Below are 15,349 nucleotides of genomic sequence, written 5' to 3'. Positions count from 1 at the left end.
ATCAACACGGGGAACAAGCTCACTCCCCATCAAAAGAAAAAACAAAAAGAGAAGGTCAACTGCCCGGGGGAAATTTCAAAGTCAAAAGAGTCTTCCGATTACCTGCAGGTCGCCTGTGTAAACAAGAGAGAGCGGGAGCCCTCCTATTTATAAAGAGGAAGGAGCAAACCCTGCTCCTTCCCCCTACGCGTGCGACACAAGGCCCGGCCCGCGGGCCGGCCTCGCACGCACACCAGTCCCCCAGCGCAAGGTCGCGCGCGGGTCTTGTGGCCCGACCGGCCCGGTCCGGCCCCCAGGGGTCCGACCACAAGAGATATGCGTGCGAACGATCACATGTGATCGAAGGTAAAAATACCTCAACGCCCTTCTCTTTTCTAAAAAGTTCACGAATTACGTCCCGTAAGCCGTAAACTTGGGGGGCTAATGTTACCGGTCGTTTTCGGAACACCGGAAATTCAAAAACAATTCGATGCCGGCCGGGCTTTGCCGGCCGGAAGCCCAACAGGCCCCGGCCCACCAGGCCCGAACGCCCCGATGCACCCACGGCCCGACACGGCCGGTGCGCGCGCACTTACGCCCCCGGCCCTGAGGCCCCCGACCCAATGGGCCTCAGCGCGCCCTATCGCACCTGGCTCGCGCGCACTCTGCGCCCCGGCCTCCCGGCCCGCGCGCGCGCCTTGGCACCACGGCCGAGCGCCCCTGCTGCCTCAGCCTGGTGTTCCCACCACCTCGATCGAGCACCTTTGCCAGCTCGGCCACCTCGATCGAGCACCTTCGCCAGCTCGGCCACCTCGGTCGAGCGCCTTCACCATCTCGGCCACCTCGGTCGAGCGCCTTCGCTAGCTCGGCCACCTCGGTCGAGCACTTTCGCCAGCTCGACCACCTCGGCCGAGCGTCTTCGCCAGCTCGGCCACCCCGGCCAAGCGTCTTCGTCAGTTCAGCCACCTCGATCGAGCGCCTTCGCCAGCTCGGCCACCTGAGCCGAGCGCCTTCGTCAGCTCGGCCACCGCGGTCGAGCGCCTTCGCCACCTCGGCCGAGCGTTCTTGCCACCTCGGTCGGGCACGCCGCACCCGGCCAAGTCCCGCGCCTGGTACACCCCGCGCCCGTCCAGGCGACATGTCCCACGCGCCCTGCGCCCTCTTAGGTGTGTGGCCTCGCGTGCCTCGTTCCCGGCCACCCAGTGGGCCTCAAGGGGCCGGTCCAAGGCCTCCCCTCAAACACTATAAATACCCCCCCCCCCCCCCCTCTTGGGGAAGGAAAAAGGGCCCCGTTTCTTGGACACAACTTATATCCTGGTTGATGCCAAGAACACTTCTCTTCTCTCGAGAACTCTCTCTCGCCCTCTTATGACATTTCCAAGAGCGCGCACCCCTCCTCCTCTCTCGGCTCAGAAAGTCAAGGACCCCCCTCCACGAGAGGGAGCGCGCTCCTCTTCTGCGACCCGAGCCTCTGCAGTACATACTGCCTTCCTGCTTCTTGGCCCTTGAGCTAGAACTCCGAGCTACGAGCACGCGACCCCTCTAAAGCCTTCGCTAGAAGCTACGAGCTGGGTCCTGCCCTAAAGCCTTGGATTCACAAAGCCTCCAAGCCCAAGATAGCCTCCCCACACAAATTGAACTACGTTCTGACCTGATCCCTACTAAAGGGTACGTAGGCAGCCAACCTTTGGCACGGTCACACCCCCCAAAACACACCTCAGGGTTTGGAGGGTGCAGCTCGGTCTACGAGCTCCCGTTTTTGGCCCGGGCGCGATCACTTGGTCCGGCCTTGGATCGAACCGCCCGAGGTATCTAATTGTTGTTCATTTTCGTGCGACAACAATACCAATGTGAAACTTCTAGCTCGCACCACCGAGGCCGCCACTGACAAAGAAAAATTTCAGCAGCTCGTGGGAAAACTCATCTACCTCACCCACATGAGACCAGATATTGGATTCGCAGTGAGTATGGTAAGTCGATTCATGAGTAACCCTTCGAAAACTCACATGGATGCAGTTATGAGGATCCTCCAATATCTCAAAGCTGCCCCAGGGATTGGCCTCTCCTTCAAGAAAAGACGAAGTCGTGGTGTCGAAGTGTTCACAGATGCGGACTGGGCCGGATATGTTCCAGACAGACGATCAACATTAGGCATGTGCACATACGTCTGGGGAAATGTTGTTACCTGGCGAAGCAAGAAGCAGTCTGTTGTCTCAAGAAGTAGTGCTGAAGCCGAGCTCAGGTCTTTAGCAAGCGGAGTATGTGAAGGCATTGTTGTCAATGGTGCCCACAAGAAGAGTAGTAGTGTCTATTTGTGTACATTTGATGTAATATAGTCTCATGAAGACTCTTTCTTGTAATTGCTTATTCATTAATAAAAAGTTGAAACGTTCATTCAATCTTCCTTGTCTGAAGCTTTATGATAAAACCTTAGTCTTTTAGTCCATAAACAAACTAAACAACTTACGAAGAGACAATTGTAGATTTGCATGAACAAACTCTTCGTAGTTTGCTTAAAACGATATATTCGCAATCTAAGGGTCAAAGGACTATTGACCTCAGTATGATTGTTAGAAGAATCTATGATGTCTGGTTATGAGGCATTGAGAGTTTGAGACTCTATAGTTCTTCTAGGTATTTTCCGAAGGTACTGAATTGACATGTTCACTTCTAGAGACAAGATAAGAACAAACCATTTAACCTCTTATGTCTCGAAGTCACTATGTATGAATTGCATCATGCTTACCTTAATCCTGAAATGAGACATGCCATTTCACAGCTTAGTATTCTCATTTGAGAAAGTCAGAGTTCGGACTCACTATGTGATTCCGAACAGGGCCTATTGGTGAAGTACTAAGTTGTGAGAATGTCATGAGTAACTTTGTGAAGTTCTCATAGATATGGAATTCATGTACAAGATTGCTGAAATGCAATGTATGTCACCTCATGCTTTGTTCCTTGGAGTGTGAATAAATGAACTGGCCAGTGTCCAAATTGAGTCCTGACTCTTTTGGATGAAACAATGTGACTTGTTAGCTCCTCGTCAATACATTGTTTCTAACTTATTCACAAGCGACAAAGGAGTTGAGGAAATAACAGGTAGAAAGGTAAAATGGTAATTTAGTAAATCCCGACTAGCTGATGACATTCATGAAGGGTAAACATAGATAATATTCAGTGGATCCGCTCATCATAATTAGGTTGAATTCTTGAGTAGAAAATAAATTCATTTGAACCGAGAGATTTTCAGTGTCAACTCTTTAGTGGAGTCAGTTGGCATTAAGCTAAACTTGGAAAAGGTTTGTGAACTTTTGAGTCCAAGTGTTTAGCTCAAGCTTTGTTCATTTGGGTCCATGAGGTCACTGTCACGAATCACATCGAGTAGGAATAGTTAAACTGGAAGCTAAGTCAAAACAAGAACTAAAATTGTCAAAAGGGTATTTTTGTCTTTTGAGACATAGGATGAAATAAATGTCAATAAATTTTTGACAAGGTCATTTGATGACATCGGCCAATACTAGTCTTATTGGGCCTTGTGGATTAATTTCATTTCATAAGAATTTTATTGAAAATTCTTAATGGGCCTTTTTCATGTTGTCATGAATAAATGGAAAAGCTTCTAGAAGCCTTTTCTAGACAATATGGGCGCCTACCCTATAGAGAAATAGGAGAGATTATTTTGTGCATAAATGTATCAAGATACTTGCCAAAAGAAAAAGAGGAAACAAATTTCCTCTAGAAGGAAAGCACAACTTCGGCCAAGAGAGAGTCAAAGCAAGGCATGGAACAAAATAGGAAACAAATCCAAGGACTTGCTTGGCAAGTCTTGGCCGTGTGACTCTTTGAAGGAAAAGGGAAATTGGCTCATGAATATCTGATATTCTATAGAAGAGTAAACTACCTTATTGAAGGTGAGACCTCTCCTATAAATAGGAGCCTCATTCCACACTTTTCATTCATCCAAGTTTAAGAGATTTGAGAGACTCTCTCTCTAGAACTTTGGCCGAACTCCTCTCTCTCTCTCTCTCTAATTTATTTTCGATTTTTGTCTTGGCACCTAGGTCCTCATTTGACCTAGAGTTTAGCTCTGCGACTTCAAGACTTGTTCTTAAGTCGTAGTGTTTAAAAGTGCCAACTCACTAATTCCTTTTCTCTCGAGTGATTTAGTGATAGAAACTTTCGTGGTTGCTCGAGGTGCCGAGGAAAGAAAGAGGGACGTGCTGCGAGGGGAGACGAGCGTTGCAACTTTCTAAGAGCTTCTCAAAGATCAAGCTTCAAGAAAGGTTAGTAAACTTCTTAGCTCATAATAGTTTTTAATTACGTGTACTTGCTATTTGTCTAGGTTAGTAAAAACTGTTTTACTTGTAAAAGAAAATTTTAAAATTCCGCCGCTTACCGAAGCGTTAATTATTTTCTTAAACCCTAGATCGTTTCCAACAATTGGTATCAGAGCTATGGTCAAAGATTAGCATGTACATGTATTTAAAAATATGAGCTTGAAAATCGTTTTCGAAAGTTTACTAATTTTGTGACAAGTTAGAATTGTTATCTTAGATTTTTTTTTAATTGGTATCATGTTGATTTTCTATGAGTTTGGGATGTTTTTAAAATACATTAGAATCAGTTCTAAAACTTTTTTAATTTTTTATATTGAAAAACGTGTTTTAAAGGTTTGAGAAATTTCGAGTAAATTTTGTGACTAGTTTTCTTGTCTTACTAGTTTCGTTTATTTACTTGAATCGTTTTATGCATGTTGTTATTTCTTTTATGCCTTGTTATTACCTTGCTAATAAAACACAAATAAAAGCTTTAACAACCTTCATAAAACGTTCCGTTACACTCGATTCGTTTTCGCACCTAAAAAGGACCAAGCTTTAATTATTTCTTTTTCTTCGAGCTGGAGTAAACCCGCATTAAAAGTGGCATAACTCTCTGCTCAGAAATTTAAATTTAATGATTCTTGAATCAAATTAAAGCTCTGTCTGTCCTCTGTCCAATGCCACCGTTTCGGCTCAAAAGGACATCGGAGCCGCTAGATATGGCGATTTTACTCCGAGGTGCGCGGCTGTGCTGAAACTCCAGTTTTTTAGAAATCCGGATTTTCAAACCCCACTACCATGAGTTATAGAACTCTAATGAGAAAATTTTCTTGAGAAAAAATGTTTATCATATGATTATAAACATGATGTGTAAGATTAAAATGTTTTGATTTTTGAAAGTTTAATTGAAATTGAGTTTTTACAAAACTAGTTTGAATTTTGAAAAACCGTTTTCACTTTCAAACTTGAAAATATTGTGTCATCCAAATCAAATAAGTTTTCAAAATGTTTTCAAAACTATATCTATATCACATATGTTCAAAATCTATATGCTCTTGAAAATTTGAGTGGGAGGTCTCCTTGTAGACAAGCCGAAAAATAAAAATATGTGTAATCTCAAACTTTCAAGTGTTCGAGTGAGTTGAAGTTCACACTTCCCTCACGCACTTTCCCGAAATAGAAAATAGGAAAAGATCGAGTATGTACCTTGTGCCTTTATGCACTAATACTACTCTGAATATGTCGATCTAGGATTCTCTTCTAGTTGTCCGCTATGTCGCTCTCTAACTAGGAAATCTGTTTCCGAACTTATAAGAGTCGATGAACCAACTCCAAAAACTAAGTGGGAGGGTTATACTTGTTGTTTGTAACCCACGATCCCCAACACTAATGAAAGAAGCAATTAACGTGGGACTAAGAGCCGCTCTTGCAACCCTCACTTAAATGGGAGCACTCCAAGGCGTTATTGCTTCGATCATTGCTCAATGAGCTACGTCCGAGAGTGAGACGATGATGGCAAGGCCTCCCCTTGGGGGATTGTTTTTCAAAGTTGATCTTTTGGACTAAGTGGTTGGTTGCACACTTAGGCTCAATCCCTATTAATCCTCCCTTGAGGCTCTGCGAAAGGATGTGAGTGATCAAACTAATTTAAAAGGTGGCTAGTCAAAATAGATGTATTGACATCTTGGCTAAGCATTAATGATGTGTCATTTACTTATAAATGGAGATTTTTTGCGGCCTTCTCTTGAGGGAGTAAATTATCGTTTGGTTTATAACACCTTTGGATTTTATAAAAGTCTTAATAAAATTTAAATCCTAAACCAAAGACTAATCATAAACTTGTTTCAACTTAAATAAGCAACATGTCTCGCAAACATCCCTCGATCATCCTTTCCTCAATCAAACTCGAAACCATGAACTACGTTAGATTCGAAACATAACCTCGACATAATCCTTACCAAGCACAAATGGGTACTCACCACCCCGTGTCCTCCTCTGACGAATAATGATTCAACTCAAGAGGACAAAGATGCCTTGGCGGCCTGGCTCTGCTCCGATGAGATTGTGAGGTGCTATATCTTAGCATCAATGAACAATGTGTTGCAAAACAACATCGTGATATTGAGACTGCCGCTGACATGCTCTACAATCTCCTTGAGATGTTTGGAGGGCAAAGGCATCAAACAAGGCAACAAGCAGTCCGACGGTTTATGAACTGTCACATGAAGGCTAGGACTCCTATTGGAAACTTTATGATACTGATCATTAGTTATCTGAATAAAATGGAAATCCTAGGATATGAGATTAATGGGAAGAATGTCATAGATATGATCTTAGAAAGTCTCCCCGCATCTCTTGATACCTCCAAGATGAACTACTCCATAAACAATCTAGAGTACACTATTACCAAGCTTATAAAGGAGCTTCATACTGCTGTAGGTCTCACTAAGAGAAAGAGGAATCAAGGAGAGGCACATGCTACTGAGCAAAAAAGCCTCCGCCTCTGGAGCTAAGAAGAGACCTCACAAGGCCGATAAAAAGAACTGTCCTGCAAATCTCAAAGCAAAGGAACATAGTATTGTACTAGTTACCAAAGCATGCTTAGTAGCTGATAATGTATCAACGTGGATTCTTGACTCCGCTGCTACTAACCATATTTGTTGTTCCTTGACTGGTTTCAAGAAAACCAAAAGCTTATAGGAAGGCGAGTTCTGTTTCAAATGGGGTGATGGGAGCCTGGTGTCCGCGAAGGCTGTGGGATCCGTGACGCTGTCTTTTGAAGACCGCACTTTAAACTTGAATAATGTTTATTTTGTTCCTACCTTTGGGAAGAACTTAATATCCGTTGCTCGTCTTCGTGAGCAAGATTATTGTTTAAAGTTCATTGAGAATGGAATTCGTATTTTCGTTTCCTGATAATTCTTTTGTCACTGATGCATGTATGAAGAATGCTCTTTTCTACATCTATCCCACTCAACCTTCTCTTTTAGACACCGAAATAGATAATGATCTAATTAGGGAGCCAAAGAGGATCAAACTTTCTGAATCCTCTGATCTAACAAAATCAACATACCTATGGCACTTAAGACTTGGTCATATCAGTCTAGATAGGATTAAGAGACTTGTGAGGGACGGTCCACTCCAAGCCTCTGCAATAGGTTCACTACCTACTTGTGAATCCCGCATAGAAGGAAAAATGACTAAGCGACCTTTCTCCGATAAGGGTCGAAGAGCCACTGAGTTGCTGGAACTAATACATTCTGATGTATGTGTTCCGCTCAACCAACAGGCACGTGGAGGATACGAATACTTCGTTACCTTCACCGATGATTACTCACGATATGGGTTTGTCTATTTGCTCAAACACTAATCCGAGACCTTTAACGTATTTAAGGTCTTTAGGGCTTTAGTGGAAAAGCAAACTGGCAAAGTGATCAAAACCCTTCGATCTGATCGAGGTGGTGAGTATATATCTGGAGAGTTCGATTACTTTCTTAAAGAAGAAGGTATCGCTTCTCAGCTTACCGCACCTGGCACACCTCAACAAAACGGAGTGTCAGAGAGAAGGAACCGAACTCTAATGGAGATGGTTAGATCAATGATGAGTTACTCATCACTCCCTCCTTCCTTTTGGGGATATGCCATCGAAACAGCCGCCTATATTCTGAACCAAGTTCCGTCCAAAACGGTTCCTGGTACTCCTTATGAACAATGGACTGGCCGTAAAGTGAATCTTGGCCGCATCAGAATTTGGGGTTGCCCTGCACACGTGCTAAGGCAAAAGACTAGCAAGTTGGCTAGTAGGTCAGAATTGTGCTTGTTTGTGGGATATCCAAAGGAAACCAAGGGTTTCATCTTCTATAGTCCCGAGGACGATAAGACTTTCATTAGCACGAATGCTCGTTTCATCGAGGAGGACTTTATGAAGGATGCGAAACCTAGAAGCAAAATTGTGCTTGAAGAAAAGTTGGGTGAGGAAGCTTCTACCTCATCTGTAAGAACTATTCTTACCCCAACTGAAACACAACCTAACTCATCAAAATCTCGTCAAGTGTACTTCGACGTAGTGGGAGGGCTACTCAAAAGCCTGACAGGTACATGTCTTATGGAGACTCTCTTGTAGCCGTCTCTGACATGGATGATCCGGTTTCCTATAGCCAAGCGATGGCTTGTTCTGAATCAAACCTTTGGCTTGACGCCATGAAAGTTGAAATGCACTCGATGTATGTCAACAATGTCTGGAAACTTGTAGACCTTCCTGTAAGGGATTAAACCCGTAGGGTGTAAGTGGATATACAAGAAGAAAATGGGTCCTGATGGGAACGTCGAGACGTTCAAAGCACGACTTGTGGCGAAGGGTTATACCCAACAAGAAGGGATTGACTATGAAGAAACCTTCTCGCCAGTCGCGATGCTTACATCCATCTGCATACTCCTATCCATAGTTGCAGCTCTCGACTATGAGATCTGGCAAATTGATGTCAAGACAGCCTTTCTGAATGGCAATCTTGACGAGCGCATTTACATGGCTCAACCAGACGGTTTCGTGGAAGAAGGTCAAGAGACCAAGGTTTATGAGTTGCTTAAGTCCATTTATGGATTAAAGCAAGCATCTAGGTCATGGAATATCAGATTCGATGAAACTGGTAAAAGCTTCGGCTTTGAACAGTCAATAGATGAGCCTTGTGTTTACAAGTTAATACACGAAGGCAAAGTTGTGTTTCTGGTACTATATGTCGATGATATACTACTCATTGGTAATGACGTGGGTAAGTTATCTGAGGTTAAGGTCTGGCTGGCAAAGCAATTCGATATGAAGGATCTAGGAGAAGCCGCGTACATTCTGGGGATCCAAATCTTTCGAGATAGGAAAAACCGGACCCTGTCACTCTCTCAAGCATCTTATATTGATAAGGTGATGGATCGCTTCTCGATGCAAGACTCCAAAAAGGGTCAAACACCCTTTAGGCATGGAGTTTCACTCTCTAAAGACCAGTCTCCCAAGACTGCACAAGAGATTGAAGACATGAGGAAAATTCCGACTATGACGGGATATACCGACTCCGATTTTCAAGCGGATAATGATTCCAGGAAATCCACTTCAGGATCTGTGTTCATCCTTAATGGTGGAGCTGTTGTGTGGAGAAGTATTAAGCAATCTTGCATTGCTGACTCCACAATGGAAGCAGAATATGTGGCAGCTTGTGAAGCATCCAAAGAGGCTGTATGGCTTAGAAAATTCCTTAAGTATTTGGAAGTTGTTCCAAACGTCGACGAGCCCATGTCCCTTTATTGTGATAATAGTGGGGCTGTCGCTAACTCAAAGGAACCTAGAAGCCATAAGCGCTCTAAGCATATTGAGAGGAAATACCATTTGATTCGAGAGATCGCGCAACGCGGAGACGTCGAGGTGAAGTAGATCTCTGGCAGATCCATTCACCAAGGCCCTAGCGAACATGGTCTTCGACCAACTTCGAGAGGGATTAGGCATGTAGGACTACTCACATCTTCTTTGAGTCAAGTGGGAGTTTGTTGTCAATGGTGCCCACAAGAAGAGTAGTAGTGTCTATTTGTGTACATTTGATGTAATATAGTCTCATGAAGACTCTTGCTTGTAATTGCTTATTCATTAATAAAAAGTTGAAACGTTCATTCAATCTTCCTTGTCTGAAGTTTTATGATAAAACCTTAGTCTTTTAGTCCATAAACAAACTAAACAACTTACGAAGAGACAATTGTAGATTTGCATGAACAAACTCTTCGTAGTTTGCTTAAAACGATATATTCGCAATCTAAGGGTCAAAGGACTATTGACCTCAGTATGATTGTTAGAAGAATCTATGATGTCTGGTTATAAGAACAAACCATTTAACCTCTTATGTCTCGAAGTCACTATGTATGAATTGCATCATGCTTACCTTAATCCTGAAATGAGACATGCCATTTCACAGCTTAGTATTCTCATTTGAGAAAGTCAGAGTTCGGACTCACTATGTGATTCCGAACAGGGCCTATTGGTGAAGTACTAAGTTGTGAGAATGTCATGAGTAACTTTGTGAAGTTCTCATAGATATGGAATTCATGTACAAGATTGCTGAAATGCAATGTATGTCACCTCATGCTTTGTTCCTTGGAGTGTGAATAAATGAACTGGCCAGTGTCCAAATTGAGTCCTGACTCTTTTGGATGAAACAATGTGACTTGTTAGCTCCTCGTCAATACATTGTTTCTAACTTATTCACAAGCGACAAAGGAGTTGAGGAAATAACAGGTAGAAAGGTAAAATGGTAATTTAGTAAATCCCGACTAGCTGATGACATTCATGAAGGGTAAACATAGATAATATTCAGTGGATCCGCTCATCATAATTAGGTTGAATTCTTGAGTAGAAAATAAATTCATTTGAACCGAGAGATTTTCAGTGTCAACTCTTTAGTGGAGTCAGTTGGCATTAAGCTAAACTTGGAAAAGGTTTGTGAACTTTTGAGTCCAAGTGTTTAGCTCAAGCTTTGTTCATTTGGGTCCATGAGGTCACTGTCACGAATCACATCGAGTAGGAATAGTTAAACTGGAAGCTAAGTCAAAACAAGAACTAAAATTGTCAAAAGGGTATTTTTGTCTTTTGAGACATAGGATGAAATAAATGTCAATAAATTTTTGACAAGGTCATTTGATGACATCGGCCAATACTAGTCTTATTGGGCCTTGTGGATTAATTTCATTTCATAAGAATTTTATTGAAAATTCTTAATGGGCCTTTTTCATGTTGTCATGAATAAATGGAAAAGCTTCTAGAAGCCTTTTCTAGACAATATGGGCGCCTACCCTATAGAGAAATAGAAGAGATTATTTTGTGCATAAATGTATCAAGATACTTGCCAAAAGAAAAAGAGGAAACAAATTTCCTCTAGAAGGAAAGCACAACTTCGGCCAAGAGAGAGTCAAAGCAAGGCATGGAACAAAATAGGAAACAAATCCAAGGACTTGCTTGGCAAGTCTTGGCCGTGTGACTCTTTGAAGGAAAAGGGAAATTGGCTCATGAATATCTGATATTCTATAGAAGAGTAAACTACCTTATTGAAGGTGAGACCTCTCCTATAAATAGGAGCCTCATTCCACACTTTTCATTCATCCAAGTTTAAGAGATTTGAGAGACTCTCTCTCTAGAACTTTGGCCGAACTCCTCTCTCTCTCTCTCTCTAATTTATTTTCGATTTTTGTCTTGGCACCTAGGTCCTCATTTGACCTAGAGTTTAGCTCTGCGACTTCAAGACTTGTTCTTAAGTCGTAGTGTTTAAAAGTGCCAACTCACTAATTCCTTTTCTCTCGAGTGATTTAGTGATAGAAACTTTCGTGGTTGCTCGAGGTGCCGAGGAAAGAAAGAGGGACGTGCTCCGAGGGGAGACGAGCGTTGCAACTTTCTAAGAGCTTCTCAAAGATCAAGCTTCAAGAAAGGTTAGTAAACTTCTTAGCTCATAATAGTTTTTAATTACGTGTACTTGCTATTTGTCTAGGTTAGTAAAAACTGTTTTACTTGTAAAAGAAAATTTTAAAATTCCGCCGCTTACCGAAGCGTTAATTATTTTCTTAAACCCTAGATCGTTTCCAACAGACATCTGGCTGAAGAAAGTTCTCGACGACCTCAAGATCATCATCGAAAGTCCAATCAAACTTTTCTGTGATAATCAAGCCTCTCTCAGCATAGCTAAAAATCCAGTCCACCATGACAGAACGAAACATATCGAGATCGACCGATACTTCATCAGTGAAAAGATTGAAGCAAAAATTATTGATATGGAATACATTCCGTCAGGTCTTCAGCTCGCCGACATCCTCACCAAAGCCCTTCCGCGAACTACATTCTCCGAGCTATGTAGCAAGCTTGATCTCCTCAATATATAAAGTCAAGCTTGAGGGGGAGTGTTGAAATCCAGCTCGGCAGTTCGACCTTCTCTTGACATTTCGCCACCTCGTCCGAGCTAAGCTTCACCTCGTCCTCGTCACTTCGCCCCCTCTTCCTGACTAGTGTGCCTTTGGGAACTCACACCACTCAGCATTCATTTCACATGGGAAATTGTCGCATTTATTTCTCATGTTATTTTCTATGTTTTGTTCTCTGTGTAATATTTATTATTATCTATTTACTAAGCATATTTATTACACGTCTTTATTACTTCACATGTATCTAGACTACTCTCATGTATCTACCATATGTATAAATAGGTGATACAATTTCATATCAATATAAGAAAATATATTCAGAGTCTCGGATCACTCTTTCTCTCATTTCCAATTCTCTCTTTCTTCATCTTTTCTACATTAATAAATCGAATGATGCGTCATTATATAATTGAAGGGCAACAGTTACGAGTGAAAATCGAACTCACGACCTTTATTTTGAAAGTGAGTATGAAATTGTTACTAGACCATGCTAAGAAACACGAGAGACAAGACGGTTTGAGTTCGTAATTTACCACCTCAATTTCAAAAATTATGAGAAAAACATTCATAATACGGCAACCAAAAAAGTAAGTAGAAATTAAATTCCATCAAATTACGAGCACGTTGTTTTGCACGGAACTCCATAGCACCGTTGCATTCTAAAAGTAAAAAAAAAAAAAAAAAAAAAAGAGCATTATACAACTCAAAATAATAAATAAAATCCTACAAAAGTAAAACATTCACAGCCTAAACTCCGATCACATTTTTAAACTCTGATTCAATATTCCATCTTGAGATGAGCGCCTCCATGGTGCGGTCGCCATCTATCTCCTTGTGCCCAGCCGCAAACACCGATTCCGGCGGAGTCACCAAGACCGTGACAGAGAGAATATCTCTTGCCATATTGGAGAGAATGGGAAATAGGGCTGGTTGCAGCGCCACCAGCCGAGGACAGGGGCGGACCCACATAGTCCACGGGGGTGGCCCGGGCCACTCCCATTTTTCAGAAATTAATAATATTTAAATTAGTTAAAAATTAATTATAAATAAAAAAATAATTATAATACACTAATAATAGTAAAAAACCAAAAAATCGGAGTCAGTTTCGCTATTTAAATGAGAAAAAACCCTATTATTATATTGTTTTTTTATTCAAAACCAATTTCTATTTTAATCTTCTTGAAGTCTGCCACACTGTCATTCTGAAGTCTGCCACATTGCTCTGCCATTCTGAAGTCTGCCGTTCTCTATTCTTCTAAAGCTTGCCGCAAGTCAAAAGTAATTTTTTTTCTTTTACTGATTTAATTCGTTGTCTATTATATTGCTTGATTAAAAAAATAAAGAAAAGTGTTGGTGAGTCAATACTTCATACTTGCATTGCGTACACTACCAGGTGAAAAACAATTCACTTTATGTTATCTATTCATCTATTGTACTTTTTTTTGCTTTTTGGGTTGTTTGTTGAACAAATTAGTCACGCAAAGCAATTGCTTTTATGTATATCCTGACATAATATTATTTTTTTATTTCTCTTAGCTTCAAGCGAATTTGAGGATATGTACATGTGTATATTATTTTTTATTCAATATATTTTTTCTAATTCATTATTTTTTATTCAATATATTTTTTTTAATTGATTATTTTTTTTCAGATGAAAACACCCACAATTCATTCGTTCTTCAAAAGAAAAAAATATTGAATCTTCATCTTCAGATAGTCAATTACAGTCTGAGGATCATGCTTCAAAATTACAAAGAGTTGAAGTTGTTGCCGAATTTGATATCGATAAATTAGAACGTGATTCAGGTTTACGACCACAAATATGGAAGTATCCATTCGATAAGCGTGACGAAGTTCGAAGAGCTTATATTAAGAATGGACCATATCAGCCTATACTTTCTATGTATCCAAAATCAGGTGAAAAACATTCTCGAAGTTTTCAGCCATCTATGTTTACCCGCTTTTCACCATGGTTGGAATATTCTCCTGCAATAGATGCTATATTTTGTCTAGCGTGCTTCTTATTTCATAAAGAAGATGGACCATCAGGATCCAATGCATTCACTGTTAATGGGTTTCGGACGTGGAGTAAAGTGGGAGGGAAAAATTGTTCACTGGTGGCACATGTTGGAAAGGATCACAATTCTCCTCATCAAAAGGCACAACATGCCTTGTCCGATCTCTTGAATCAGTCTGCTCATATTCCAAACAGGTTTGAGAATTTTATATCCCAAGATATAATAGATAATAGACTTTGTCTTAAAACCTCCATTGAAGTAGCTAAGTGGCTTGCATACCAAGCATGCGCATTTAGAGGTCATGATGAGTCTAGCACATCAAGAAATCGCGGAAACTTTTGGATAAAGCTCCACGAAACGCGTCGTATACATCACCGAAGATACAAAAGCAAATATTACATGTCTTGGCAAGTAAAGCAAAAAAGTATATCCGGGAAGAGATTGATTGTGCGAAGTATTGTATAATTGTGGACGAAGCTAGAGATGAATCTAAAAGGGAGCAAATGTCACTTTTATTGAGATTTGTTGGCAAGGATGGTTGCATAAAAGAGCGCTTTTTTGGTTTACTTCATGTCAAAGATACTAAAGCGTTGACTTTGAAAGATGGTATTTTCTCGATGCTCACTCGTTATGGTCTTGATGTGCAATCTATACGAGGGCAAGGTTATGATGGTGCAAGTAACATGCGTGGAGAATGGAATGGTTTGCAAGCCTTAGTTTCAAATCAATGCCCGTATGCTTATTATGTTCATTGTTTTGCCCATCGCCTGCAATTATCACTAGTTGCGGCGTCCAAGGAAGTTTATCATGTGAGTTTTTTCTTTACTAAGCTTAATTTTATTGTCAATATTGTGAGTGCATCATGTAAGCGTAACGATCAACTTAAAGATGCTCATGCCTCAAATATTGCCTATTTGCTTAATATTGAGGAGCTTGAAAGTGGGAAAGGCCTTAACCAGATAGGTTCTTTGCAAAGGCCGGGTGATACACGTTGGACTTCTCACTTTAAATCAATTTCTAGTATGATTAAAATGTTTAGTGCAACATGTGAAGTGTTATTAAACATCATTGATGATGGAACTACTCATAACC

The sequence above is a fragment of the Urtica dioica genome, chromosome 12 (assembly GCF_054948205.1).
Source record: "Urtica dioica subsp. dioica isolate 48M chromosome 12, U.dioica_male_clone48M_v1_H2, whole genome shotgun sequence".
In the NCBI taxonomy this organism is placed as follows: domain Eukaryota; kingdom Viridiplantae; phylum Streptophyta; class Magnoliopsida; order Rosales; family Urticaceae; genus Urtica; species Urtica dioica.
Note: the sequence above shows the minus strand (reverse complement) of the source record.